The 25,710-nt window shown below is 47.3% G+C and overlaps 1 protein-coding gene across 6 annotated transcripts in view; it reads left to right on the top strand.

The window, feature by feature from the left end:
* Positions 1–7,834: 7,834 nt before the first annotated feature.
* CACNA1I (calcium voltage-gated channel subunit alpha1 I) overlaps positions 7,835–25,710 on the top strand; it is a 149,502-nt gene continuing 131,626 nt past the window's right edge. For 5 of the 6 annotated variants that reach the window (XM_069002739.1, XM_069002738.1, XM_069002735.1 and 2 more), the window contains exon 1: positions 7,835–8,040. The gene's annotated coding sequence lies outside the window, so the exon portion shown is untranslated. The remainder of the gene's footprint in view (positions 8,041–25,710) is intronic. The other variant, XM_069002736.1, reaches the window with a different exon arrangement.

Genomic DNA, 25,710 nt, shown 5'->3' with positions numbered 1-25,710 from the left:
GCAAAGAAGGGACGGCCCAGGCTACGGGACCGTGGTGCGACGGTAGATGGCACATCAGACGTGGACTCGCAGCGTGCCAGGGCCAGCAAGAGCCATCAGGCCGGCAGCCCGGCCCTACGGCCGGCCCGGGCGCCAGCCCTGCGGGAAGGAGGCACTTGGCGCATCATTATCGGCAGAGCGCTCGTAGGCGAGAGGCGGCTTTCAGTGAGACCCGCACAGAACGACCGCGGGGCTCAGGAGATTAATTTATGAGCAAGGATTAAGTGCTAAAGATGTGTGGCTTGGCTAAGCGGTGATTTAAGTGAGAGGACATGACAGGAATGTTCTCAAGTGAAAGGAGTCCGTAGGCACGAGGAGGAGGAATCTGCGAGCTGTGCAGACCAAAGCAGCGCACCGGAAGAGAGCGGGGCAGGTTTGAAAGGGAGAACACTGGCTCTGGGGCAGAGTGTCCACATAGATGGGTCTGTTACAGTATGGAGTCACCCCAGAAGGAGATTTTCAGAGTCTGTTTGTTTGGAACACCAAAAAAGAAAATGTTTTTTTTTTTTGAAAACAAGTATGCATATTCTCTGGGAAGCAGGGGGATAAGGTTAGGGTCTTCAGTAGCACTCACCTCTGGGTCTCAAACACTCCACGTAGTTAAGGTCAGGTAATGATTTTCCAGGGGGAACCTTCTTTTTTTTCTCTACCTCCTACACCCAAAGTGTCCATATTTCTCCTATGCCTTTTCTTCTCTTGTTTACTTTTTCTCCATCTCTCCAGCAACACTTTTACTGGTCTCCATAACATCTCCTTTGGATTGGCCAAAGGCTTCTTAGCACCCGAAGCAGATCCCCACTTTGCTGTGCCAGGGCCAGGGACCAGAGGCATGGACAGGATGGGCCATCCCAGCCACATGACAGGAAAGTGATACAGTGGACATTGACTGATGATGAGGGTGGGAGTCTCCAGGAGATCAGGGTTTGGCCTTCCTACAGCTGTGGAGTGCTGCCTGCAGTACAGGTTGAAGGCTATTGCTGAGGCTTCAGGATAGACAATTTGCTTATTTTGTCCTGTGCTGGTTGGACTGCTCCTTCCCCTGCTCAGTGGGAGGCAGGAATTTCTTCTGCTCCTTGTCCTGAACAGGAGGAGGGGTACAAAATCACCAGGGTGAAAAGGGCGAGGCTGCCAAGTGCTCCAGCAAATCTAGCAGAGGGTAATAGCATGTGTGGAGAGAAGGCGCAGCAATCAATCAGCATGCAGCTGAAAGGCAACAGGTCATGGGCATTTGACCAGGACAGGGAAGCTGGGAGACCTTGGCTCCGGTGCAGATCATGGATGTTGTGCTTTAGGGGTGTGCAGGCACACCAGCATCTGCGAGCAATGGATACGGGCACCGTTTGGAGCACTCCCTGCTGAGTTTCTGCCACATCCCATTGCATTTGGATGTGCTGAGATGACGAAGATGTAAAAGCTCCTGTTTCAAATTAAGTGCTAATAAAACTGACCCTGTTCCTTATGGCACTCATATGGCTCCCTGCACACACAAGCAGATGAGAACAAGCGCTGTCCACACGAACAGGCAGAGAGACATGCCAGTGCCAGATGAACACAAACACAGAGGGAGCAGGGTACCACTAATTATATTGTACCACGACAAACGCTCCAAATGTGAAACCTGTATGACTAACACCTCCCTGCAGCCAGACACATGCATCAAAGGTAACGCTTGCCACTTATAGCAACAAACAAACGCGGGCTCACCGCCACGTTCGGCAGAGCACCCCGGGAGGCTCACGCAGCTGCCGAACGGGGTCACCCACACGCATTCCTAAATATGCCACGCAGTCAGAGATCTCCTTAAATAAGTCTGGGCCTGTATGAAGCTGGCTGCAAAAGCTGTGCCCCCAGATGCTTGTCAACTTTCGGATGGATGTTTGGAGATGATAAATAAATATATATGTGTGCCTCAGGTGCTGCTCCAGCTGAGGGGACCATCTTGCTCTCCCCTGCAACGCCAGCTGGAGGTTGTCATTTTTGTCCCTCTTCTGCAAGGGTGTTAGCAGGACAGGGTGGATGCTGTGCTTCCTGCTGCTTCTGAGTAACAGGTGACTGATGGTGATGGATGGTCTGGAAAGGACTTGTGTGCCTTCAGAATGGGAGGTGCTGTGTGTACATTGAGCTGCTCGCAAAGGAAATATACTCTGCACTTTCAGTTTTGATGTGGACCCCAGTGTTGTCTGTGTGAGCAGTGTGAAGGCAGGAAAGAACGGCTCCGAGGCAGCGTGGGCTGGCAAGGGATGTATGATCAGGGATGATGGTGGGGAACTCTGAAGATGGTCCCACATGAGAGGGGAGTTGTTATCCCACTGGACTATGGGTGGATCCCCTCCAGCACTGGGATAGTGTTCTGGGGATCTCTCTCTGGTATTTCCCTCTCCTGGCTGGCTGCAAAAGGCACTTTCACTGTCAAGCTGCAATAGCCCAGAAAGGCCTGCATGAGCCTTGTAAAGGCCCCATCAGCCCTCCCTCACCCATGTCCCCAGTTGGCCTCTCTGCCAAGGGGGCAGTGAGGAGCTGGGAGGCTGCTTTGGCTGAAGTGTGGTGCCTGCAGGACACCTTGGGCTGGCTCGCTCATGGCAGGTCATGGCACTGACAGCCCTGGGATGCTGGTTGCAGCCCTAAGGGGGAAGGGTGTCTGAGCAGAGACCTCTGCAATGCATGCCAGGAGGTGACATCGGCCTTTTTGGACAGACACCCCTAATCTGTAGTGCTTCTCCTGCATCGTAATATTTCCTCCTTTTATTCCTAATCAATTTCCACTTCTCATTAAGTCTACAACATCTCTTGCATCCTTCTCCCTTCCTCCTCAGTAGTCTGGCAGGACCAGGTGCTTTTGGGGAAGGGTTGAGCCAGAGGCTGTCAGCTTCTCTTGTGCTTGCCAAGGCAATGAGCTCCCTGCCAGCACATGTGTCCAGGACAGGTGTGTGTGCTGGACATAGCACCAGTGGGTGCTCAGCTCATGATGATGGTGGTTTTAAATGCTCCTTGAGCATGGACAGTGCAGACTTAAGACCTGGCTCCACAGAAGGGTTTGGCACAGGCTGTGCAGGGAGAGAAGCAGGAGGAGCTGCCAGCCCACAAATAACTTCCCTTCCCCTGGGAGGGAAGTGCAGCTGGTGTAGCATCACTCCTCCAGCGGTATGTGACTTTTGCAGTGGAACGTTTTTGTGTATTTGGGGGATATTTGGCCAGAAAAGTCCAGGGTGGGGAGGATTTGATTTTTTCTGATGGGTCTGGCCTGCAGCACCAGCTGGGGTTAGGCTTGCCTGAGTAAAAGGCTGGGTAAGAAGAACATGCATCTGGCCACCCCATAACCATCCTCATGTATCCTTGTCCTCTTGTATTGCCCTTGTCACGGTAAGCTGCACTTGCACAAAGGGGAGGTTAGAGGCACCCCAAAGGCAAGTTCTGGAGATTTGTAATTCTGTTGAGTCTTACTATAACTGTCTTCTATCTGGGTAGGAACCCTCTCCATTGATGCACATTTTTCTGTGTATGCAGATACATGCATTTGCCAAACTCATTCCTCATTTTGATTTAAACAGGGCTCCCCTGGGTTGAAATACTGTAGCACGCTGACTCCAACCAAGTTACGAAGCAATGCTTACAGCATGGGAAGGCCAGTGATAGCAATCCCAGAGAAAATAGCAGCATTGCATGAGTTGCAGCTGACCAAAATAGGGGAAATAGCTGATTCCAGCCTCCACATCTGAAATGGTAGTGGAGAGGACCCTGGACCAGTCTCTGGCACGAAAATCACTCTATTCTTCTTTGAAGTTGAGATGGGAGGACTGACTGTGTGAAGAGCTTGGAAGTGCCCCACTGCTTGATTTTCCCTTCTCTCTCTTTTGACACAGAATATTAATCCTGCTTAATGTAGGAAATACATAATGATCACAGCCTTGGGAGGCAAAACAGGATTTTCATCTCAGGAAGGTAACGGGTATTACTCACGTCTCCAGTGGGGCAGTTGTCATTCAAGGACTGTATTTAGCTTCAGGACTTCCAAAGGGATTCACCTGGCCCTGTGTCCATATGAGCCCTAATGAGTAATATGAGCTGCACAAATTAGAGTGATGAACTGTCTGTGATACACACACTACCCAGTTTATGCATGTGTGTTTCACATGGGCAGAGAGGCATCCTGAAGTCCCAGCTGCATCTAGCAGTGGTGAGATGGAGAAGAGGCCCTGGATGCTTGCAGGAGGGAAAGCAGGGAAATGCTGATGGGGTTGTTTCTCCTATTCCTTTTCTCAGTTGTACTGGTAATTATGAAGCTTTGTACGCTGCAGTTTGGAGCTGTCATGCCCTCATCAGTGTGCATGCTCCGAGCACCATAATAAGTAATTCCTCCTGGCTGTCTCTGCTAATCTTTCTCCTCTGTGCTGTAATGGGAGGGAAGTTGGGCTCAGCCACCGCGTGTTAATAGCCTGCAAGGCAGACAGCTCAGAGCAGGCAATGGGGAGCTGGTGGGAGTAGAGAATGGAAAAGGTGGTCCAAGCAGTTGCATGGGTGCTCAGAGTAAAAAATCTGCTGAAAGTTTTTTTGAAAACAGCGGTGTTAGATGGTGAGAAGGATGCACTGGCAATTTTTTCACAGAGCTTATAAAATTGTGAACAGCATCCCAAAGCCGGTCAGGAGACATGGTATCTGTTCTTTCCAATAGCTGCAGGCCTTTGGGATAATGAATTCGAAGAGTCTTCTCTGCTATCCCCTGAGGGACACTATGTCTGCTTTCTAAACCCCTGCACTTGCTGCTCTTTATTCTGACAAATACCAAGCCTAGAAGAACAAGCAAAGCTTTGGATCAAAGTGTGTGTTGGAAGCAGGAGGCTGAGAAAACAGGATGGGTAGGCAGAGATTTCAGGGTCTCATCTGGGAATGGTGAGGCACTGCAACCTAAGGTGGAGGGGTTGGCAAGCACCTGACAGAGGAGTGGTGTGGAGAGCATTGGAGATCATGGATCCAGCAGTGTGAGCATCAAAAGGGTCACAGGCTGAAATGTCAAGGGTGCATTGCCAAGGCAGAGCAGTGTCAACAGAGGTGTGCACAGGCTTTGTGAGCCTAAAGTGCAGAGAACTGAGACAAGTGCCAGGGAGGATAACCTGTGGCCAGTATGCGAGGAGGTCTGTGCCATGGACAGACACATCCTTTCTTGCTGCTGATCATCCCTTTCTGTATTGCAGTGTGTCTGAGGACTCTTGTGTGGCTTTTAAATCTGTACTCTCAGCATAGGCACTCCAGATGGTTGAACATGCCAACAGGGTGAAGGGAAGAAAATGGAAAGTCATTGGCCAAGCTCTCTTTCCTAAGAGTGTCCATGCAACACCACTCCAAAGCCAAGAATTGGAGTTTATTTCATTCCCCTCACTTTGACAGGCCACATCCACTCTGCTTTTGAATGGACAGCACCCAGGCAGCAAAGTGATGTTTTTTAGCAAAAGTTTGGTGCTCTGCAGTGTGCAGGAGTGTTGTGGTTTAACCCCAGCTGGCAGCTAAGCTACACACAGGTACTTGCTCACTACCCTCCAACTGGGATGGGAGGAGAATCAAAAGAGTAAAAGGGAGAAAAAGGCAGAAAAATGAGATATGTATGTTTGATACGTAAAGCAAAAGATGTACACTCAATAAAGCAAAAAAAGGCATTTATTCACCACTTCCCGTGGACAGTCAGGTGTTCAGCTGTCTCCAGGGAAGCAGGACTTCATCATGCAAACTCTAGCACTCCTAATGTCCCTTTTTCTTCCTTCTTCCCCCAGCTTTATATGCTGAGCATGATGTCATATGATATGGAATATCTCTTGGGTCAATTGGGGTCAGCTGTCCTGGCTGCAAACCCTCCCAGCTTCTTGTGCACCCCCAGTCAACTCACTGGTGGGGTGATGTGAGAAACAGAAAATGCCTTGATGCTGCTCAGCAGTAACTAAATCATCTATATTATCAACAACATTTCTGGTACAAATCCAAAATACAGCCTTACTCCAGCTACTATGAAGAAAATTAACCCTTCCTCAGCCAAAACCAGCACAGGCTGCCAGCGAGCGTGAGACCTGCTCTTCTCATGCCCACCCATGCTCTCTGACCATTCCATTAGTGGAATAACTTTTACAGCCTGTGTTCATAGTGTTTCCACTGCCCAGCACAGGAGAGCTCAACAAGCTCCAGTAAAAGGTGCTTAATGTTTAATCCCACTCCTGGCTTGTGTTACAGCCTCCTGTTTGAATGAGTGACTGCTGTGTATGGGTTTGACATGCATTTGTCAGTGCCAGTCTAAGGGAGCCTGTGCGATGGTGTGACACAGAGCCAGCCCAGAGTGCATTTGGATGGGAGAGCTGGGGCAGCAAAGCTGAACCTGGAGCTGGCAGGACCCTGTTAGGGACTGCAAGGGCAGGATGGCTCTGCTTTGTTAGGATGGGCCTGTGCTGTTCAAAACACTGTGCTCTGTTATGGTGCTCAGGCTGCCTCCAAAAGAGCTGGCACCATCCCCTGAGATGGTGCAGCACTGTGACAGGGTGTCCCAGGGGCTACAGGGGTGGTTTAAATGGTGATGGAGAGGAGCAGCCCACGGAGTCTTGGTGGAGAGAGTGACTGGCAGAAAAGAACTTAAAACTGCTTCAGCACCAAGTGTGAATGTGGTTTATCATTTGTCAGAGCCATCAGTCCTGCAGCTCTCCCCTGCTCTGGACTTGCTCGGAGAGCACAGATGTACTGTGCTTCTGCTGTTGGTCCTTGTGGGATTTAATTTCTCTTTCTTGCCTCCTCTCCAGGGGTTCTCGCTTGTGGCTGGCATGGCAGAGTACGTCCCCCAGCCTCCCTCCACCTGGCCCGCAGGCCCACAGCCCCCTCACACTTCTGCCATCTGCCCACTGGAACCTGTGGATCTGGGCATCTCGGAGCAACAAACGCCACCGGAGCAGCCGCTCTCCTCCCTGGAGCTGGGTGAGGATGAAGAAGTCAGCTCCCCTCCGGATCCAGATGTCCCCTACCCAGACTTAGCCCCAGTTGTCTTCTTCTGCTTGAAGCAGACCACCAGCCCACGGAGCTGGTGCATCAAAATGGTGTGCAACCCATATCCTTTCTGAGCTGCCCCTTCTCCCTCCCTGCCTCTGGCTCCCTCCTGCCCCATCCTTCCCTTATCCTGCCCTCCTGGGGTGCCTTGCAGGTAAGGAATAACTTTTATTACATATTTAATGACCTTCTTTGTTCATTGCTTTTGTTTAAACAGAACCTTTGCTATTTCAGTGTGTGATCAAAGGAAACTGATTATGAAAGAAGGGACTTCAGAAAGAGCTGCTGACAGTCCCAGGCACAGGGACTGGGTGCGGGGAGAGTGGAGGTGTGAGGAGAGGTATATTACAAAGGCCTGTTCTCCCCCTTCCCAACTCCCTTTTTGCCTGGGACAGAGTAGGATTTGCTAGCCCAGGAGCTTTTCAGACTGCCATGAATGGTGGAGGTGTCTGACAATACAGGCTTTAGTGAGAGCTCACCTTGTCCTTAGTGAGGGAACCACCACTGCCTCTGTACCCTGATTGCAGGGGTACCTAGGTGACCCCTTGCCTTTCCATTTAGCACATGTCACTGTCCTGCCCGGGTCTTGTTGTGATGTCTGGCCAGGAATGAATGGGAGAATTTGATACTGTGCTCCATACACCCTGGGAGAGATCTCTGGGACATAAGCATGCCCTCCTTTCCATGGTCAGCAATCACACACATGTTATCATTCACACTCAGTGCCTTAATGGCAGGAGGGCCCCTGCAGCCCATCAGTGCAAATGATGGCCACCTGCACAGCTCGTTGGCTGGAGCCTGCCAGGTGGGCTCCAGGTAGAAAAGAGCTGGTGGTTTTTTTTGAGCTGTGGGATCCTGCTGGTGTGGAGGAAACGGAGAGGAAGATGATTCATTAGAGAGCTTTGTCTGAAGTTTTATGTGAGCATTTTTCTAACTGGAAATTTCAAGCGACAACACTTTCTACCTGGAAGTTTCTTAGTTGCTAGTTAGGTGGGTATTATCTATAAGGATGCTTAGTGTCGATGTATGGGCTTCTAGATTAAGTCTGAGTGTCTGGGCATACAGTAGAGACTAGCAAAATGTTCCCAAGAGTACTTTCAGCTTTAAGAGCCAGCCTCGGGTGAAGACTTGAGGTAGTGCCAGCAGTAACAGCTGACCTTAAATGGATGAGATTTGTTTTAATTTCAAGTGTAGGTTAAGGTTTGTGTTTGAGCTCTGAGTTCTTGTCTTAAAGTTCAAAAGCCACTGAAGAGGTGTTGCAGTCTCAAACACAGGTTATGGCTGAGAACACATTGGAGATTTAGATATTCTGCTTTCCTTTCTATTGGCTGCTCTATAAAATTTTAAAACTTTGTGTTGAATTATGCATTGCTTTTCTATCACTGTGTGCCTGTGCTAGTTATTACATCCTGGGAATGTTGTCACAGCATGTGGTAGAGCAGAACTCAGAACAGGACTCAGAGTAATGCACGAGACATTTGTGTCGTGGTCACAGGCTAGATTTGGGAAGTGAAAGAAGAGTAACAGCTTGGGTTTTGGATGAAGGCTTGCTTTTGGATGGGGAAAGGAGGTTTTGGTGGCAGAAGACAAGAGCCTGTCCTTATTTCTGGCTAAAAAGTCATAATAATCCCTCCAATTTGGTATATTGCAAGGAGTTTGCTTTAAATTGTTGGAACTATTATTCAAGAAATTGGGCTATTTTAGTTTTTAAGTGTTACTTTGGTCCTAATCTGCAGACAAGTGTACTCTTTGGCTCAGAAAAGGACTTTTTCTTATTAGAAACTATACAAAGAAGGAAAAAGCCTCATCCAGTCACCTGCTGATAACCTTGCACATGGCTACAGGAGACACCAGGGAGTGAAGGGCAATGGTGGGGCTGCTGGAAACCTTTTGGAAGGGTTATGTCAAACCTGAGGTTTCAGCTCAGCTGTGTGAAGCTGGGAGATTACATGACTAGTGGAGACTGAGACGTGAGGACTCAGCCCCGCCTCTGATTTCCCTTCAACCCCTTGTGCTCCTCTTTTTCAATGGATTATGCAATAAGTAGTTCACATAAGTTTTTTTTTTCCTCAAATGAGGGGTTGTTTCTGCACCCTGAAGGCTTTTTACATGTAATCACATGCTCTTGGCATCACACATTTTTCTAAAAGCACCGTAGAAAGGATACATTTGTATGGCCTGGTGGCAGATGCCTCGCAGTGGCCTTCTCCCTGGCTGGGAAGCAGACCCTTCATAAAAGATGCTTCTGTGAAAATCAAATCATGTCTTCTAGGAACTGATATGCTTGCCTGCTTTCCATCCTTGTTATATGGAGCTATTGGGTCTCCAGTGTGCTCAAGCTAAGCAGGGGCAGGGTGAGTCACTGTCATGGGTCAACACCTGGCCTTTCATGAAGATTCAGCAAAAAGATGGGGCATTAATTAAATGCCTATTAATCTTCTTGTGGAATTTTTTACTAGGCTAGAGCTTCCTGATCACTGTTATGGCAGTACTGTCAATGAGATTTAAAATGGAAACTCTGATAGTTAAGGACTGTGTAGCAATTTTTTTAAGCACGAGGTCATTAACCACCAAATTTCAATTTAGGTAATTGCATTCTAACTACTTAAATCCCCCTCTCCTGAAGATTATTTTTCCTTTTGTGAGCAGTCCTGCAATTTTGTTATGTACTATTAAACAGCTGCCATATTGCTTTGCTGCAGTGCAGTAATAGGAGAACGAACCACTTATTTATTTGCTTTAAAATTGCTTCTGGAAGCATATTAGTGTAGAGATGTGTGATGCTGTCATTGTAGAAGTTGTAGATCCTAACTCCCTTTTAAGAAGAAGACTATGATCCATGTGAAAGTCTGGGTGTTTGTCCCCAAAGGGAGTATTTACTGTGCTTTTTGCCGTTTTAGTGTGTGGTGAAAAGGAGCCTGATGCTTTTAAGTTTGGTGATTTGCATGTTTTTGGGAGGACTTTACATATAGCACAAGTGAATGCTTGAATAACCTTGATTTATTGGGAAGCAGATTTTTTTTTTTTATTCCTGATATACTTTATTAGAGACAGGTGAGTTCTGTATCAGCTGGGAATGCAATGCAGCGCAACACATACCTGGAGCCTGGCTTGTGTCCTGATTAGAAAGGAGTTGGTGTGATGCAGCACGTGAGCAACCTGCCAGCTGGTTTCTTTAGGTTAATTTGTGCTTTGATAACTAGAGGCTGGACCATGATCTACAAATCTGAGTTGTAGATCATGGAGCTGTTGCAGCTACAATGTTAAAACAGTCAACATTTGAGATATGTTTATGAGAATGACTGTAAGATTTTTTTCCGTTTTATAAAACCTAAACTCTGTCATATAGGATTTAAGGTCAAGCTCGGATGGGGAATAGGATGAAAAGTGTAAAAACATGTTTCCAAAACAACTGTATAGCCTTTATCTCACGAATTTATAAAATGTTTGGGACTAAATAATGGGTATGCCACACAGCACTTTACAAATGGATCCTCATGCACTTTGCAAGTTATGAGAAGATTATGACAGATGTCTGCAATGCTATTTGACTCCTTGGGGTTCCATAAAGACTTTACACTTCATCCATCCCGAGGGTCACATGCAATAGATTTGGTTTGTCCTTTGAGCTTTCCTGTAAAAGACATGCTTCCCGGGAGGCCCAGGCCTCCCTTTGCTGTTACATTTATAATATTGGCATGACAGCGAGAGCATGAGTGAAGCGTGCCATTAAAAAATAAAATCAATGTTAAAACTGTAGCAGTAATGAGAGAGGCTCTGCAGTTCATTACTCTGTCATTTTCTTGCTTTTTGTTACATACCAACCCCTTGGTGAAGTTGTTGGCCATTTGGGCTTCTGTTTTGCTCTCAAGCAGTGAAGTGTTGCATTTCCAGCTGATTTCAGTGGTGTAGGAGCAGCAGGTCAGGTCTCAGATGAGCAAAAGCTTATATGCACATTTAATTTTTAGTACTGGGAGCTGTGTTTTACAGGGTATTGAGCAGAGTGACTTCTTAAAGCTGGTATGACTGCGTGTGTTGAGGAGCTGCCTTGTAGCTCATTAGCCTTAAAATCCACCAAACAGGGGCTTTGCCATCATACCTGCTGCTAAAAATCCCACCTTGCTTCTGCAGGTGCCTTTCCTGTAGCTTTCACTGGCAGCATTGTCAGGTTGGAGCACGTGCTTGATGCACAAGGGAACAGGTCTGGCCCCGAGCATTTTTGTTGGAAACAGAGGAAACCTCCACATTTATTCCCCACCTCTTCCCTGCCTGGTGCCACAGGCATCATTTATGTGTCAGTGGAATATAGGATGGCTGATGATGGCAACAGTGGTGTTTCATGCTGGCACTGCCCTCTGAGAGCCAACTGCAGATTCAAATGTTGGAGGAGAAAAGAAAATGTGTGTGTGTGGATTGATGCTTCTCTTGGTGACAGTGGCAGCTGGTGCCACGGTGCATGGGGACTGTGAGCTACCAAAATCACTGTTTTTTGGGTGCTGTGTGGTTAAGGGGACAACAAATCTGTTGCTCATTAAGCTTTGGGTGATTGTGTTATATATATATATATATATAATATGCCCAAGTCAAATACCAGTTTGGGCAATTTGTTTATGTCCAGTGCAAATTCTGTAGTATGTTGTACTTGTTTCTGCCTTAATCTTGTACACTGTCAAATCCTGGACAGTTTTCATAACAACTGGATGTCGTTCTATAATAAACAAGCACAATCTGCACATTTATTGCAAATCTTGTAGTAGTTGATGGCTGTCTTAAGGCCTGAGCTGCTGTAATCATCTGAATTTTACTTTTGCTTTTCACATGCATGTGTGTATATATAAATAAAAATAATGGTTTTCTGCATCTCTAGTAGGTAGAGTGAAGCTTGGAAATGTGACCAGAAAGTATCATAATATCAAAAATTGAGTGGCTTATGAATTTTAAGCAGCATTCATCATTCTTGAGGACCTAAGGATCTTTCTGCTCTTGGGGTCGTCAGTATCAGCTTTTATGTGCATATTTGAAAAACAGTAAAATGTATATGTTGTTCATGTGTCTCCATTTTAAAGGCAGCTCTCTCCTGCCTCTCTTAAAAAGTCTATCTCAGAAAACACATGAAGAATTTATTTGAGGCATTTATTTGAAGACTTTTGACAGCTTTATATCATTCTAGGTAATCAAGCAGATGTTGCTGCTGTGCCCTCCTTCCAACCAAGGAGAACATATCTGTACACCCAAGCCCCATCAAGTGCAAGGGTTTGGGGTTTTTTTTCTGTAAGAGGTTATCTAACCCCTCTGCACTCCACAACGTTGGAGTTGCTCCTGTTGCATGGGAAACTGAACTGGACAGAGCTCTCCAGTGTGTGTGCAGTGTTGGTGGCATTGGTGTTCCCCTGGGCAGGTCCCAGATGCTTTTCAAGCTTTAAAAGGGAGCAAGAGTGCTCTAGGTCCTGCTGGGTTTTCTGCCACCCTGCCAGGCTCCCTACTGGAATGAAGTTTGCTATTAGCAAATAAGGGTGACTTGTAATAAGGCAGTTGCCCATTATCTTGATTAATATTTGAAGGCACTGAATGCACTGGACCAATCTATCATCAACTGCTCTCCTCCCCTTTTGTGCCAGCAGTGTGCCTTAAAGCACACATTTCCTACCCTTGTGAACTGATGTCTAATTTCCCTGTTAGTTCTCCTCTTGGAAAGCTGGTTAGGCTTTACCCCATCTAACTCTACCTGTCTGAAAACCATCCAGGGTCTCCGTATTTATTTGGCAGACTGCCAGACTGTAACAGGAAATTGTGTGCTTAACTGAACCCCTCTCTTCAGAGGGTAAAGCAGGTCTCTGGATGTTCCTGTTCTTCCTTTAGCAAAGAAGTAGTTTCTGGATAGCAAGCTGGAGGGTTTGCATTTATGATTGGTATGCTGTTTGGTTTCCCAGATGCTCTAGAAGAAGGCAAAGGGAGAGAGCAGGTTTCGTTTTGGAAATTGTGCAGTCTGAACGCTTTAATGTTTCCATAAAGAAATATTGGGCAACCTTAGCTTTGTGGGAGGAGAGGAACCCCATCTACCTGGACTCTGGATTGGGGAAAAGTAAGTCTCTAAATTCCAGCTTTTTCTTAGGATAGCTGTTTCTTGATTGTGGTTGGTAGGCAGGTGGCAGAGGAAGCATGATAGAGCTCAGGGCCTTCAAAAGTAGTTGGGAAGGAAGTTGTCTTCACAAAACTAGTGACAAGGGAGTGCCATTAGTGCAGGTCATTTGATGTGCAAATTTATGAGGGGAAGTTTAGAGGAACCATTTGCACAGTCAGACGTGGTGTAAATGGAATTTAAACTCGTGCGTTGTCATTAGTAGCACACAAGGGATGGATGCGTTTGAAGGGGTTTTGCATGCTTGAGATCTGCAAGAAATTGGCTGGGTTGTGTGTATGTGAGATGTATGCAATTCCAGGCAAGTGGGCAGATGTAAAGGGATGAGGTTTAAATTTGGCTGGCTTGCAAGATGGCCCCGTGTATCTAAGCACAAATGTTGAAACAGGATAAATCCCTGCCTCTCATCCCTTTAGCTTATTCCCTGGAGGCGTTTTTTATAGTGAGAGCTCAAAGACTATGGTTTGGAAATGAAGAAGACAACAGCACATAACAAAAACAGGGCTCTGACTGAAGATTTAATGTTCGTAGGGTCTAACAAAATTGGAAATAAAGCTGAAAATTCATGGTGCATCCTTACTGTCTTCATTCAAAGCTCTGAGCACTTTTGCTGTTATTGAAGGATAGATTCCTACTGTTGGAGGAAGGGCTAACTGCAAAACACAGAGGAGCCTGTGGTTTCGGAGAAGGGTATTTCTGCTGTATGTTTGTACTGCCCTGTTTCCCTAATACATTGCAAAAGCAATAAAAGACCTTCTAGACCTCCCTGCCCTGATGCTTCAGGAAAGTGGGGCTAGGACTTTTGCTGCAACAGCTTTTGATGAGGTGCCTTAATACGGTCCCTGGTTTTATGGTCAATGAATATGGAAAGTGCAGGGAGGCAGGTGAGAGAGAGTAGAAGATGCAAGTCATATCCTTGTCTGGTATAAATTAGTGTTATTCTGTTATACCTAGTAAAACCAGACCTGTATGCACCAGCCACTGCTCTTCAGGTGAGGTTGGGAAGATTGGTCTTGTCTTGTCACACAGTACAGTGTATTTGTGGCAGCTTGGGGGTATCTGGTAGTGCTGGGCCAGAAGAGAGGGATGATGTGCTCAGCTGGGATGCAGGGAGGGTAGCAGTGCCTGTGCTGGGGGACCTCCCCATCCCTCTGAGGAGTGCATTGCTGAACCGAAACAAATGCTGAAAAACCTTTCTGGAGTATATTGTGCTTATTCACTGGAATATATTTTGCCTTGGAGATGAGATCCATTTATTCTTTGAAAAATGGTCAGTTTGCCTTTTTCAGCCTTCATGAACACTGGAGCAGGGTGTGTGAGAGCACCAAAGGGGCTCTTGTAGGAATAGAAAGGGCAATAAAAATGCTCATTTTGAGTTCAAGACTTATAAAATACTCTGACCAGACCTCTAATTGCATGTCTTGTTATAACAATGTGAATTAATGAAATTAACCACTAACAAACTGACCAGCTGCCTCTTTGAGGACTTGATGCTCTTCCCACCCCAGACCCTGGGAAAGGGCTTGCAGCTGTGGGCTGTGAGCACAATACCTGTCAGGAGCTGCTTCAGGTGAGGAACAGTTAACAGAGTTGCAGCTCCTCTGCAGCACATGGCCTGCAGCTGGTCCCAGTAGAGCTAAGATGAGAGTATGAAAAACTTGGCCCATTACAGACCTATGGAGAGAACAGGAGCAAAGAGTCTGCCAAGCTGTCAGCCTCGAAGCTGGAAAGATCTCTGTAGTCCTGGAGAGACACTATTTTTGAATAGGTACTGTCTTTTGGTGTAGGAAGGCTCTAGTCTGGTGTAGGCCAGGCCCAAGCTTGCACCCACTTCTGTCGTGTGCTTGCTTTGCCCGCTGGTCCCGGTTGGCCCAGAGCACCTCGATCAGCCCCTTCCCGGGGTGCCTCGTGTATGTCTGTGCCACTGCCTCTCCCCTGCTTCCCTGCCTGCTGAGGGGCAGGGCTGAGGGAGATCCTGCTTGACAAGTGCTTCTCTTAATGGGGTTTTGCAGCCTCTGGCTGGTGGGGGCAATGGGATGAGGGCTGAGCAGTGGTGGGAAGGGCCACCAGCTGGGGCTGCATGTTGAAAGGGACAGATCCAGTGGTGGATTGGGCTTGCCCTGCTCTTTGTCACTGCTGCTCCTTGGACTGTGAGCTTGTGCTGTGCTACCTCCTGTCAGCTGTGCTCCTCCACCCAGAAGGAACTGCTGCCCTACCTGCCTCCCCTCCTTGGCGGGGTTGTCTGGGCTCAGCTGTGGAAATGAGAAGGAATCATCTCAGTCAAAGCTTTGGAGGAGGAGACAGTCTAGCTCAGGGGGATGTTTTCTTTATTCCATCTGGAGAAGACATCAGAGTTGTGACCAGCAGCCAGGGAATGAGGTTGAGATGAGCAAGGAAGGCAGATGAGAGTGCAGCTGGACTTGTAAAATGAGAGATGAAGTGTGATGATGAGGAGGTAAGATACTGATGGGGGGTGATAAGTGGAGGTTATCTAGGTTGGGAACAGATGATACAAATCCCTGCTGACCTTGGCAGGCATCTCAGCAAACCCTTTAAATCAATGTATTGAAGGCAGCTGATAGATCTGAGACAATCAGCCTGAATGTTTGATCTTTGACTGCTATCAAGGACTGGTGAGGCAAGAACGTGGTGTGATGGCAGTGTAAGCCTTCTGCTAGAGGATCTGCATAGGTGTTTGGATGGCTTGTCTGGTCTGAGGGATGGAGTTTGGGTGCAGTGTTATGGCTGGAACAGCTTTCACTTGTCCATCCCTGATTGCAAAGTCAATGTGTGGGGATAGAGATGGAAAGCTTAGCTTGCCCTCCCTGCTTTTGCCTTCTCCAGCTTTCCTGATGCCCATTGCATCAGTGCAGATTGGGGAGGGAGCAACTCCCTCAGGAGGGGTGGGGGATGCGCAAAGCTAAGACGGGGGGGACCATCTGTCCCCCTGAGACAATGGTGCCATTTACACTTACGTACTGCAATTCACCCAAGAGGAAAGATAAATCTGTCCTCGCTAATGATACATCACACTCTTTGCTTATCCTTTCTTCCTTTAGTTTTCTCTCCCCCAGTCTGCCCTTGTCATCACCCACTGTGCTTCAGTCTATAAAAGAAGCCATTGCTCCCCCTCCTTGAGTGTGATTTGATGCTTCTGAGTCCCTGCAACTCCTCTAGCAGACTCCCCTGTGACTAGCCACCCTGTCTATCCCTTTTCCTCTCTGTCTGTGGCAGTCTGTCATTTTCCCCTTTTATTATTTCCCTTGCTGTCATTCCTGGATTTTGCTGCTAGCAGCCTGTCTGCACTGACTGTTCCTGCCCTTGAATTGGCTCCTTCTGTAAAGTGCCTCTCTTGGCCAGTGTTGTGGACAACAGACTTACTGGGGTGAAAGGCCAGGGCTTAAAGGGAAGACCTGGATGTAGGATTTAAACAGAGGACATCATTGATTGGCTTAGTTAGAATGAGGGAAAAGGCCAGGGCTCTGTAGAGGTGTGAGAGTTTACCTGTGAAAACAGCAGATTTCTGCCCTCTCTGGAGGGGATTTCTACATGGCAGGGTGGGATTGCTTCTTCCTTGTGCTCACAGGCTGCTTCCATCCCCCTTTAGAGCATTCCAAGCCCAGGTCAGCTGCTATCTTCCTGTGCCCTCTGACATGCTAGTGGCATCTCTGATGTCCCCATCCTGAACTGTCAGTGTGTGGGCGCACTGTGCTCATTTCTGAGTGGCAGTCTGGGGGCGTGCATCTACCTGGGAGCAGGGACAGGCTGCTCGTAGGTGACCACCTCCTGAGCCAGCCTGGGTAACACTTGCTGCAGGATCAGCTGGCCCTGGCCTTCTCTGGGATGTAGCTGGTGCTCTGCTAATCCCTGCTAACCAGAGCTGGCTCTTGTGGACAGGCAGGGACAGATGTGAGCTCAGCGTGCTGGCTGGGAGCTGTGTATCTACAATCTCCTGGCCCTGTGCCCCAGCTTGGAAGCTGGGCAAGATGCTCAAGGATTCACTTAAAAAAGTTGAACCAACAGTGCTGTCTCAGCCTTGTTCCTGACCCCTGAACCTTTGAGAAGGCTGTTTCATCGTTACTTTAATAACTTGGTATTGTTTATCACTACCTCCCCGGGGTAGCAAAAAAATGCTGAAATACTACAAGGGCTTTAAGACTGCTTGTAGCAACTGGATGTCATGAGAGGCAGAGTGAACCAAATGTACCTCCTGGGGGATTTCTCTTCTCAAAGAGTCACGGATGAAAAAGGCTAACATCAGTACAAATTCATCCAGGAGAAAGCTGCTGAATCCAGTGCTTGTAATGCTAGCTCTGAGATTCGCTTCAACAGGCAAGAAGGGAAGGAAGGAAAGAAAACACATGGTAAAATATTAACCTCCCTATTGGAGCAGGCAGTTTGTAACAAACAGCAGCTGTTCTCTTTCATGGCATGAAAGATGTAGGAGCTCAATATTTGAGAGAGGAGAAATATTTTCTCCCATGCAGAGGTTGATGGTTTCTCACATCAAAGATCCAAAATATCTGCTCATCTTCTAAGCCCTGCTTATTATTTGGAAGCATGCTGAAACGTCTGTACTTGGCAAATCCTACTTGCCCCATCATTCACACACCCCAAAAGGAATGCTTCCTGTCTTTACCTGTATCCTGCATCCTGTTTCTCAGCCAAGAACGCTTTGCTCTAGTGTTCCCCTAAGAATACCACGTCCTTATTTTCTACAAAATGTTCTACAGATCATTTACCAGCCAGCTAGCAGATGTTAACAAGAATTGTTAACAGTAATCAGGCTAAAGCATATTTGAGAAAAATAGGTTTTGTGATGTATTGCAGTTTTTATGTAAGTGTTTTTGTTCACATATTTACCAACTTGTGATGTAATTTTTGCTTTGAGTAAGTCTCTTGGGTTTGTAGGTGATTCTGGAAGGCTCTGCTTTGTCCACATGTGAGACTCAGGCCAGACCTTGAAAGTGTTTGTCATGAGTGAGTTATATTAAAAAAGACAGCCTCACAGAAGTGCAACTGTAATAATATATTGCCTTTGGTACTGCCTGATGTTCACTGCCACTGGCCAACTGTGATATTCCTTAATGAAGGATATTTTTTTCCCTCAAGGCAATTTTTTGCTTGCTTTTTTCTTTCCCTGTGGCTCCTTTCTGATTAATTTTCTTGATGGATAAGGATCCTTCCCAGCTTTGGAGTTTGCTCCTCCCTTCTCTGTACTTGTTGACCCACTGTTTAGCAGCCTCTGTGCTGGCAACTGCGCTTGTCTTCCCATCTGGACCCCTCTCTGGAAGTGGGATTTTAGTGAGTGGAGGAGGCTCTAGATGTTATCCCACTTGTTTTATACAGGAAAATCCTTTGGAGACAGCAGTCTTCTCACTGTTTTCTTGTAGCATTTTTTTCCTTTCTTTCCTGCCCAGCAGGATCTCTGAAGAATCTCACACAGTTCATACAAGGGCCATGAACACAAATAGAACCAAAGAAATGGAAGAACATAATTTCCATTGTTACATGAGGTGGTAGCATGGTTTTCAAAAGCTGTCCAACTTTTCCATTGAAACAGTCTTTTTATGCCTTAAAAAAACCCTTAGTTTGAGGTCTGGGAGGCAGGGACCAGGCAAAACTCTGGGGAAGGATACTGAAGTGGGGGACTGAGAAGCTCAGGAGGAGGAAAAGGCCACTGGGTCAGGCAGCCAGCAGGGATCTGAAATGGAAAGTTTATCTACCAGGTATCTGCCCTCCAGAGTGGAGGGACTGGGTAGCAATGGCATGAGGGAGCAGCTTGGAGAGTGGACTGGTTGGGCTGGGTAAGGCTGATGGAGGGGCTGGTAACCAGGGTGGGTGAGGAGAAGGTCTGGATGGGAGAAGCTGGCTGAGAAGGCTGGGGCAGTGAGCCCAAATGGAGGCAGGCTGGCAGCACCAGAGGGCTCAGCCTGCAGCAGGAAGGGGTGAGATGGCAGCACCCCATGTAGTGGGGTGAAGCTGTGTCACCATCCTATGCATGCTTTGCATGCTTTGCATTCCTAATTGTTTCTGTTTCCCTGCTACCAGCAAACTCCTGTAGGGCCCACTGGCTAAAGAGACGTCACATTACTGTTTTCACTGAATGCCATCCCTCCCTGTGGGTGCAGGGATCCTGTGGGGAAAAAAACAAACCTGAACATGTGAACATGCAATGAAAGGTTGTGTTGTGAAGGTGGTGTGGAGAGGGAGAAACTGAGATTCCACTTTCATCCTTAATTTATTGGATTGAGTCATATCAGGCAGTCTCTCCTGAGCATATTCAAAGCACAATTTTTTTTTTTTTTTTTTTTTTTTTTTTGCTATGGCAGCTACTAATTTATCTGCATTTGGATGGGTTGTTAGAGGATGAGTGAAAGAGGTCTTGGGTTACCCTGCTGCCCAGCGTGAAAGCAGTGTTTCGGAGCATCCAGCAACAAGTGCTAGTCAAAAAACTAACTGGGACACTTACAAACAGACAAAATAACTTTTATATTTGCAATCATTGACATTCAACTTAGTTTTTCCTCATAGCAGTCATACCTGCTATGCAAGTTTCAGCTCAAGCTGCCAGTCAAATGAAGCTCTAAGCAAATGAGACAGGGTGTTGGAAAGAAGAAGAGTCTGTGGTAGGATTAATTAAAATTAGTGTTATCAGTATAGCTGCATGCAGCCTTCCACCATATAGGTCAGCTCTCTCTGAAGCCTCAGATTTCCCATACAATGCAATAATTAACTATTAAAGTAGGTACTTAAAAACAGCATTCCTCCTCCAGGAAACCATAACCCAGGATTTTTTTTCAAAGCACAGAATTAATTGCATCCCTCCACAGTATCTTTGAGGTGCTGTTATTTCTTTAAAATGCATTTACAGCATATTGTGATATGTCACACATCCTTTAAATATCCAGTAGCTTTTTAACTTTTAAAAATCTATTTCACACTTAGTGGCATGTCTGTAATGCATTTTTCTGGAACGTGTGGCAGATGTCTGGGAAACTGTGTTTTCTCCCATATGGGGGTTATTTTACTGGAAAATGAAAGAGGGTTGACACTTCATTTGATTTTCCTGAGCTGTCACATCAGGGATTCTCTATCTGGGTGTGAGACATGAATCCAGATCATACGTCAACTGCACAAGGCAAGATGTGCTCCCTTCCCTGTGTGAAGGGGGACTTCCCATTGAAGAACATCCTCTGAGGGCTACAAGGGGGCAAAAACAGGATGGGAAGGTCTGCTCTAGGATACCCTGCTCCATGGGATCATGGGCCTTGTCAGCGTGCTCTGGACATACAGAAGTAACATTAAGTCTGTACTTGGACTTTCCTCTATGAGGAGGAGGTAGGTGGCAGCTTTGAGGCCACTCAAACCTTAAGGACACTCCTGATACTTGTGACCCAGGTGCCTGAAGTGAGCTGGCACTTCAGGGTTGTGTGGTGCTGAATTTGACTCCTGGAGAGGAGTCATAGATGCCGGGGCTGCGGTCCCTTTAGATGTAAGGCCACCATTGCACGATTGTGGTTTATGGACACACAGCAGGGAATTTGTTGTCTGTGTTGGCCAACAATCTCTGTCTGCAGATCTGTGTTTCTGTTCTGACTCCTTCCTCTCTGCCTGAATGTGGCTTTGCATCCCCTTGTCCTTGTGCTATGGTGAGTTGTCCCTGCATTTTCTTTCCTGTTCCCAGACTGAGCACTGTGCTTAGGGCAGGCCCCTCTGTTGTTTCCCCTGCAACAACAGAGGCAGAGGAGGGGAGGAAGTTGAGCAGAGAAACTGCTGCAAGTCCCTGAAGGTAATGCCTGTGCCAACATCGCCCCTTTGCTGAGACAGATGCAGCGGGGATAAATACCAGGTGTCTCTTGCAGAGTAGTTAAATGCACCAGCAGTCCCTATTTTGTCATGTTAGGACAGAAGAGTCTTCCAGCTTTACATTTCAAAAGATTGCCTGTGGCACTTGGCACACCCCTCTTGTGCACAACCTGGGAGATACACTCCTGAGTTTCTGGGTAGTAAAAATGCCAGAGAATTATTTGGCTGTGGTAGCAGTCAGCGTCCTCAGTGCTGGTATGTGTGAGCTAAGGCACACTGCTGTCGAGGCATTTCTGGGCAGAGTTTCCTAGGGACTGAGGAACATAGCCCTGGGGGAGGCTGTCACTGAGGGCACAAAGCTGGGAAAGCAGGAAGGTGCTGAATATCACTGGAAATACAGACATGGAGGCATGCCTCCTCTATGAAGGCAAGGGGATGGGTGGGTGAACGACCTGGAATGTCCCCCACCAGACTGAGGATGTCAGTGATCCCATCAGTGGCAGCAAAGGTGACAGGTTAGACAGCTCTAGCAGGAGAGCATAAAAGTAATTATTTCCTTCCCCAGCCACTTGACTTCTCTGGGCACTTCTTGAGCGTGATTAAGCTGATTAGTGTCATGCACTTGAGACTTTGTCTTGTACCTATGGCATTTCCCATCCTTGTTTGCATGTGTGAAGGATTTCCTCATCCCTTGCCATGACACCTCTCCCCACTGGACTCAGGATTATGCTTTTCTGATGATTAATGTTTTCATGGGTCTCAGGTAGCTTTCCAGGAACAGAGACATTCCCAGTGGAGGATCTGATGCCAGGTCTTTAGCTGTTGGGTTTAATAGTTACATCTGGGATTATTTCATCCCACGGAATGACCTCTTCTGAGACACTGCTGCTTGCCTCAAATAGGTTTGTATTTATAGGTTTATCTCTGCACCCTTTCCCCACCAAGTGTGCTGCTTTTGCCTGGTGCCCTCAGGCATGTAGCTACAAGCTTGTGCTTGGAAATTGTGGGAAGGCTTTGTGCACCTCATGGAGCCAGAGTGGCTCTCAGCAGAAATGTGGACAAGCAGCAATCAGACCACCAAAATGCACTGAGAACTGGCCAGAAGAAAGTATAGGAACTGTTACTGCAATGTATATATTGCTTTTATACTATTAACTCCTATATTGATACACATACACAGTAAAGACATTTGACTAAGTGATACAATTACTACATAATAAATCACCTAAGTGAGCTCTTTATTACTCTAATTTATATGCATCTGTATAAATCAGAGGTGTACTCACCATTCCTTTGCCGTCCCTGAAAGATGCAGGAGGATTAGAAAACATTTGCATTGATGAGTCTTGGGTAAATATTTGACCTACTGGTGAATTCCTCTGCAATTATTCCTTGGAGAGATTTGCTGTACCTTCCTCTGTGCATCTGTCTGGGTGATGCCAGAGGGATACAGAGAGAAGGGGGGGGGGGGGAGGTGGCCCTTTCACTGGTGTTTAAAATCCTGGGTGGACTGAAAAGGTTTTGAGGGGAATGTGAGGATTTAAACTTTTTTTACTGATCAAGTGGTAGAGGGAAACCTGGAGTAATGAGGAGAGAATGGGTCATGGTGGGGGAAATCTAGTGGGCTGCTGTATGTTGGGCCATCTGGAGGTTACTGATTGGGAGGGTAGGGACTGAAAGGCATCAGACAGTTAAAATCAGTGAGCTCCCAAATGTTGTTCAGGTGTGTTGAAATCCCAGTGTAAATCACCAGTGCAAGAAATTGTGCTGATGGTGGGAGCAAAGTCCTCACAACTCTTTCTGGGCACCTCTCTGTGGGATGACATATCCAGGCAGCCCGTGAAGATGAGAGGTGTCATTTGGTTAAAAAATGTGGTGTGCTACAGGAACTGGAGTTCATATCCAGGAAATGGGCCCCTGCCTGCTGGCTGCATGCAAGGTGTGTTGAGCCTCCAGAGATGCTGAGTTTAGTGCAGGTAGGTGCTCAAGCATTTGAGCTGTAAGTGCTGTGGTTGATGAACTCACGCCACTCCACTGGCTTCCAGAGTTCTCTTTGCTAACCCCAATTCAGGGCCTCTTGGGTTTCTCAAACTGGGGTATCAATTTTAGAACAGAGAACAAGCTCTCTCTTGCAGGACTTTGGCCACCCTTTGCTGTTTTGGTCAGGGTGAATACACCATAAAGAATAGCCTTTGTGTCTGTGTTGGTTTCATGCTCCTGTTCAAACCAGGCATTTACTGAAACAAAATTAAATCTGAGCTGGCAAGTAGAGTTTGAATTTCAGCTTCAGTTGGCTTGGGCTTTGTTAAGATTAATTCTCCTTTCCCCCAAATGCTCGTACCTCCCACCCCATCCCCCAGAAAGGGAGGCAGCTGTTGTAATTTCTCTGCTCTTACAAAGGCGCAGTGGGAAGAGGAGACAAAGCAGAACATCATCTGCCTTCTCCTCTGGTGGCAGGCAGGGAGCTGATCTCCCAGAGGAGCCGGTGCCTAGCCTCCTGCATGTGGATTGGTGGGATGCTGCTCCATGGGGATGCTCATGTGGCAGGTCTTGCTGGAGGGAAAGAGGAGGAAGGTCCGTAAGAAAAGGCAACAGTCCAAACATTGAAAAGGTTCCCAGTTTGGCTACTTCACTGGTCCTCTGTGTATCTGTCCATCTGAGGGAGAGCTGCTAGGGAGGACCTCCTGGGATGGCCAGGCAGCCTGGAGCGCGGAGACAGCACAGGAAAGAGGACCTGGGGGATGAGAGCAAGCAGTGTGTTAGTGCTCCTAGGAGCTGGTATGTCTTTAAAGCTGATGTGTTGCTATGGTGTGCCTAGCAGTAAAGCTCCCTTGTTGCTTTTCTAATTCCATTCAGGCAAAGAAGAATGGTGAGGGGATTAAAAACAATGCAGAGCAAAGGCACTTTCTCTCCTGCTGTAGTGTGCTCTCCTCAGCTCCTGCACCCTTCACCACCTGGGCCTCTCTACAACTCACTCCCCCACATGGGTTGGTAAAGCAGCTTCCCCAGTACCTGCTGCCCCAGGCAAATGTGTTGCCTTCCCACGTTGTGGGAGCCTGGGAGAACACCTGCCACAGCTTCTGCATGAACAACAAAGCAGAGAGAGAAGGGAACTTTCTGGGAAGCCAGGAGTGTGGGTGCAGGACTGAAGGCAGCAGAACCAATGGCAGTACTTCCACTGAGGCAAACGGGAATAGAACTAGGTTTGTGGAGGTCTGGTGTTAATTAGCTTTCTCTTTAGTTGCTTCTGAGTGTGTTAATTGTCCTGTAGTAGAAATGTCAAAAGATCCTTAACTACAAGATATTACAGGTAACATGACCTAGAAAGATTAGGAGCAAGGAAAAGACACAGGATGCCACTTTAACCCTGTTCATCTTGCTTAGCTCTCTCTCTTCCATAAACTTTTGTCACCACTGTCCACCTCACATTGCCTTGTGATCTTGCTGTCTCTCGACCTCCTGCTTGCTGGTGTCTTTGCTGTCCCTGCCTTGGTCCATCAGCTGGGTAAGCCACACAGTTTCATTGCAGGGTGCTGGGGACCAGCCCTATCAAATCTCACTGTCTTCACCCCTTGCCCCTCCACAACTTGCTTGCTCCACTCCTCTGACTGTGGCTCAATGTCTAGCCGCACTACCTGTCATGGTCTTTTTCTCTAAGACTTGCTGTGACACAGGAGTCCCTGTGCAGCCAGAATGGCCCTCAGTCATCTGTGCCTACAATCGTCCTCCATGTGCAAAATCACTTTCTCCTTTCATTCCCCTTGTTTGATGGGGAGACAGTTGAGTCACTATTCCTTCAGCATCTAACATGGGGGAAATAATGTCTCAGGAAGGAGCAGTGGTGATAGAGGAAGAAGCTGCTGCTGTTCCTCTATATGGGCATGATCATCCTGTGGTTCTTGAGAAGTTCAGGCAAGGTGGGGTTCACTTCAGTGGGATGGAGTTGCTGCAGGGGCTCCTGAGTGAACCAAACCCCTGCTCTAGGAGAGGGAAGCTCCAAAATGGTGAAGAAACAACCCTGTTTCTCAGAGTGCAGCATGCTGAATCTCTCTTTGCTTTAATATGCAGCTGCTTCTCCATGGAGAGGTTCCCTGTCCCATGCCAGCTTCCCTTTCACAACAGCCAAAAATACTCTTGTGTTAGCCAGAGGCACTTTCAGTGAAAAGAAGCCCTTTGCTGTCAGGGTTCAGTGCAAACACCTTTTGCTTGGGAAAACGGGAGTCGAGTTTTGTTGCAGGTGATGCACCCCAGGGGAGCCCTCTTTGGTGAGCCCTGCTGCCCTCTTGCCCCAGGCTGCTCTCCCCCTTGATCTCTGACTCCTGACCCCCTTCAGCTCTTTGGGGTACCCCAGTCCCCGTGCAGCTTTGCCAGTGGGTCTCTCCCCGTCACAGTGAGCTGCCGGGCTTCTCGTGCCCACACTTGATTACTGATGGATTAACGGTGTCTGAAGTTTGGGTTATTAATCCTGACCTAAGGCAATATCTCATTAATGAAAATAAAACTGAAAATTAATAGAAGAGGAAATGAAGAGGCTGAAAGCGGATGAAAAGGGAATTGTGAGGGAGAAGTGTGAAAAAAGGGAGGAGGAAATTCAGTTTTGGGACTTGATTTCTCTGGAGGCAAAGTGGAGAGAAGGAAAAATGTAAGCCTTAATAGGGCAAGAGAGGACAGAGAGGTGGATGGAGAGAAAAGAGGGTCGAAGGAGCCCTTGC

This window comes from Aphelocoma coerulescens, chromosome 1A (assembly GCF_041296385.1).
Source record: "Aphelocoma coerulescens isolate FSJ_1873_10779 chromosome 1A, UR_Acoe_1.0, whole genome shotgun sequence".
In the NCBI taxonomy this organism is placed as follows: Eukaryota; Metazoa; Chordata; class Aves; order Passeriformes; family Corvidae; genus Aphelocoma; species Aphelocoma coerulescens.
This window is presented reverse-complemented; position numbering and strand designations above follow the sequence as displayed.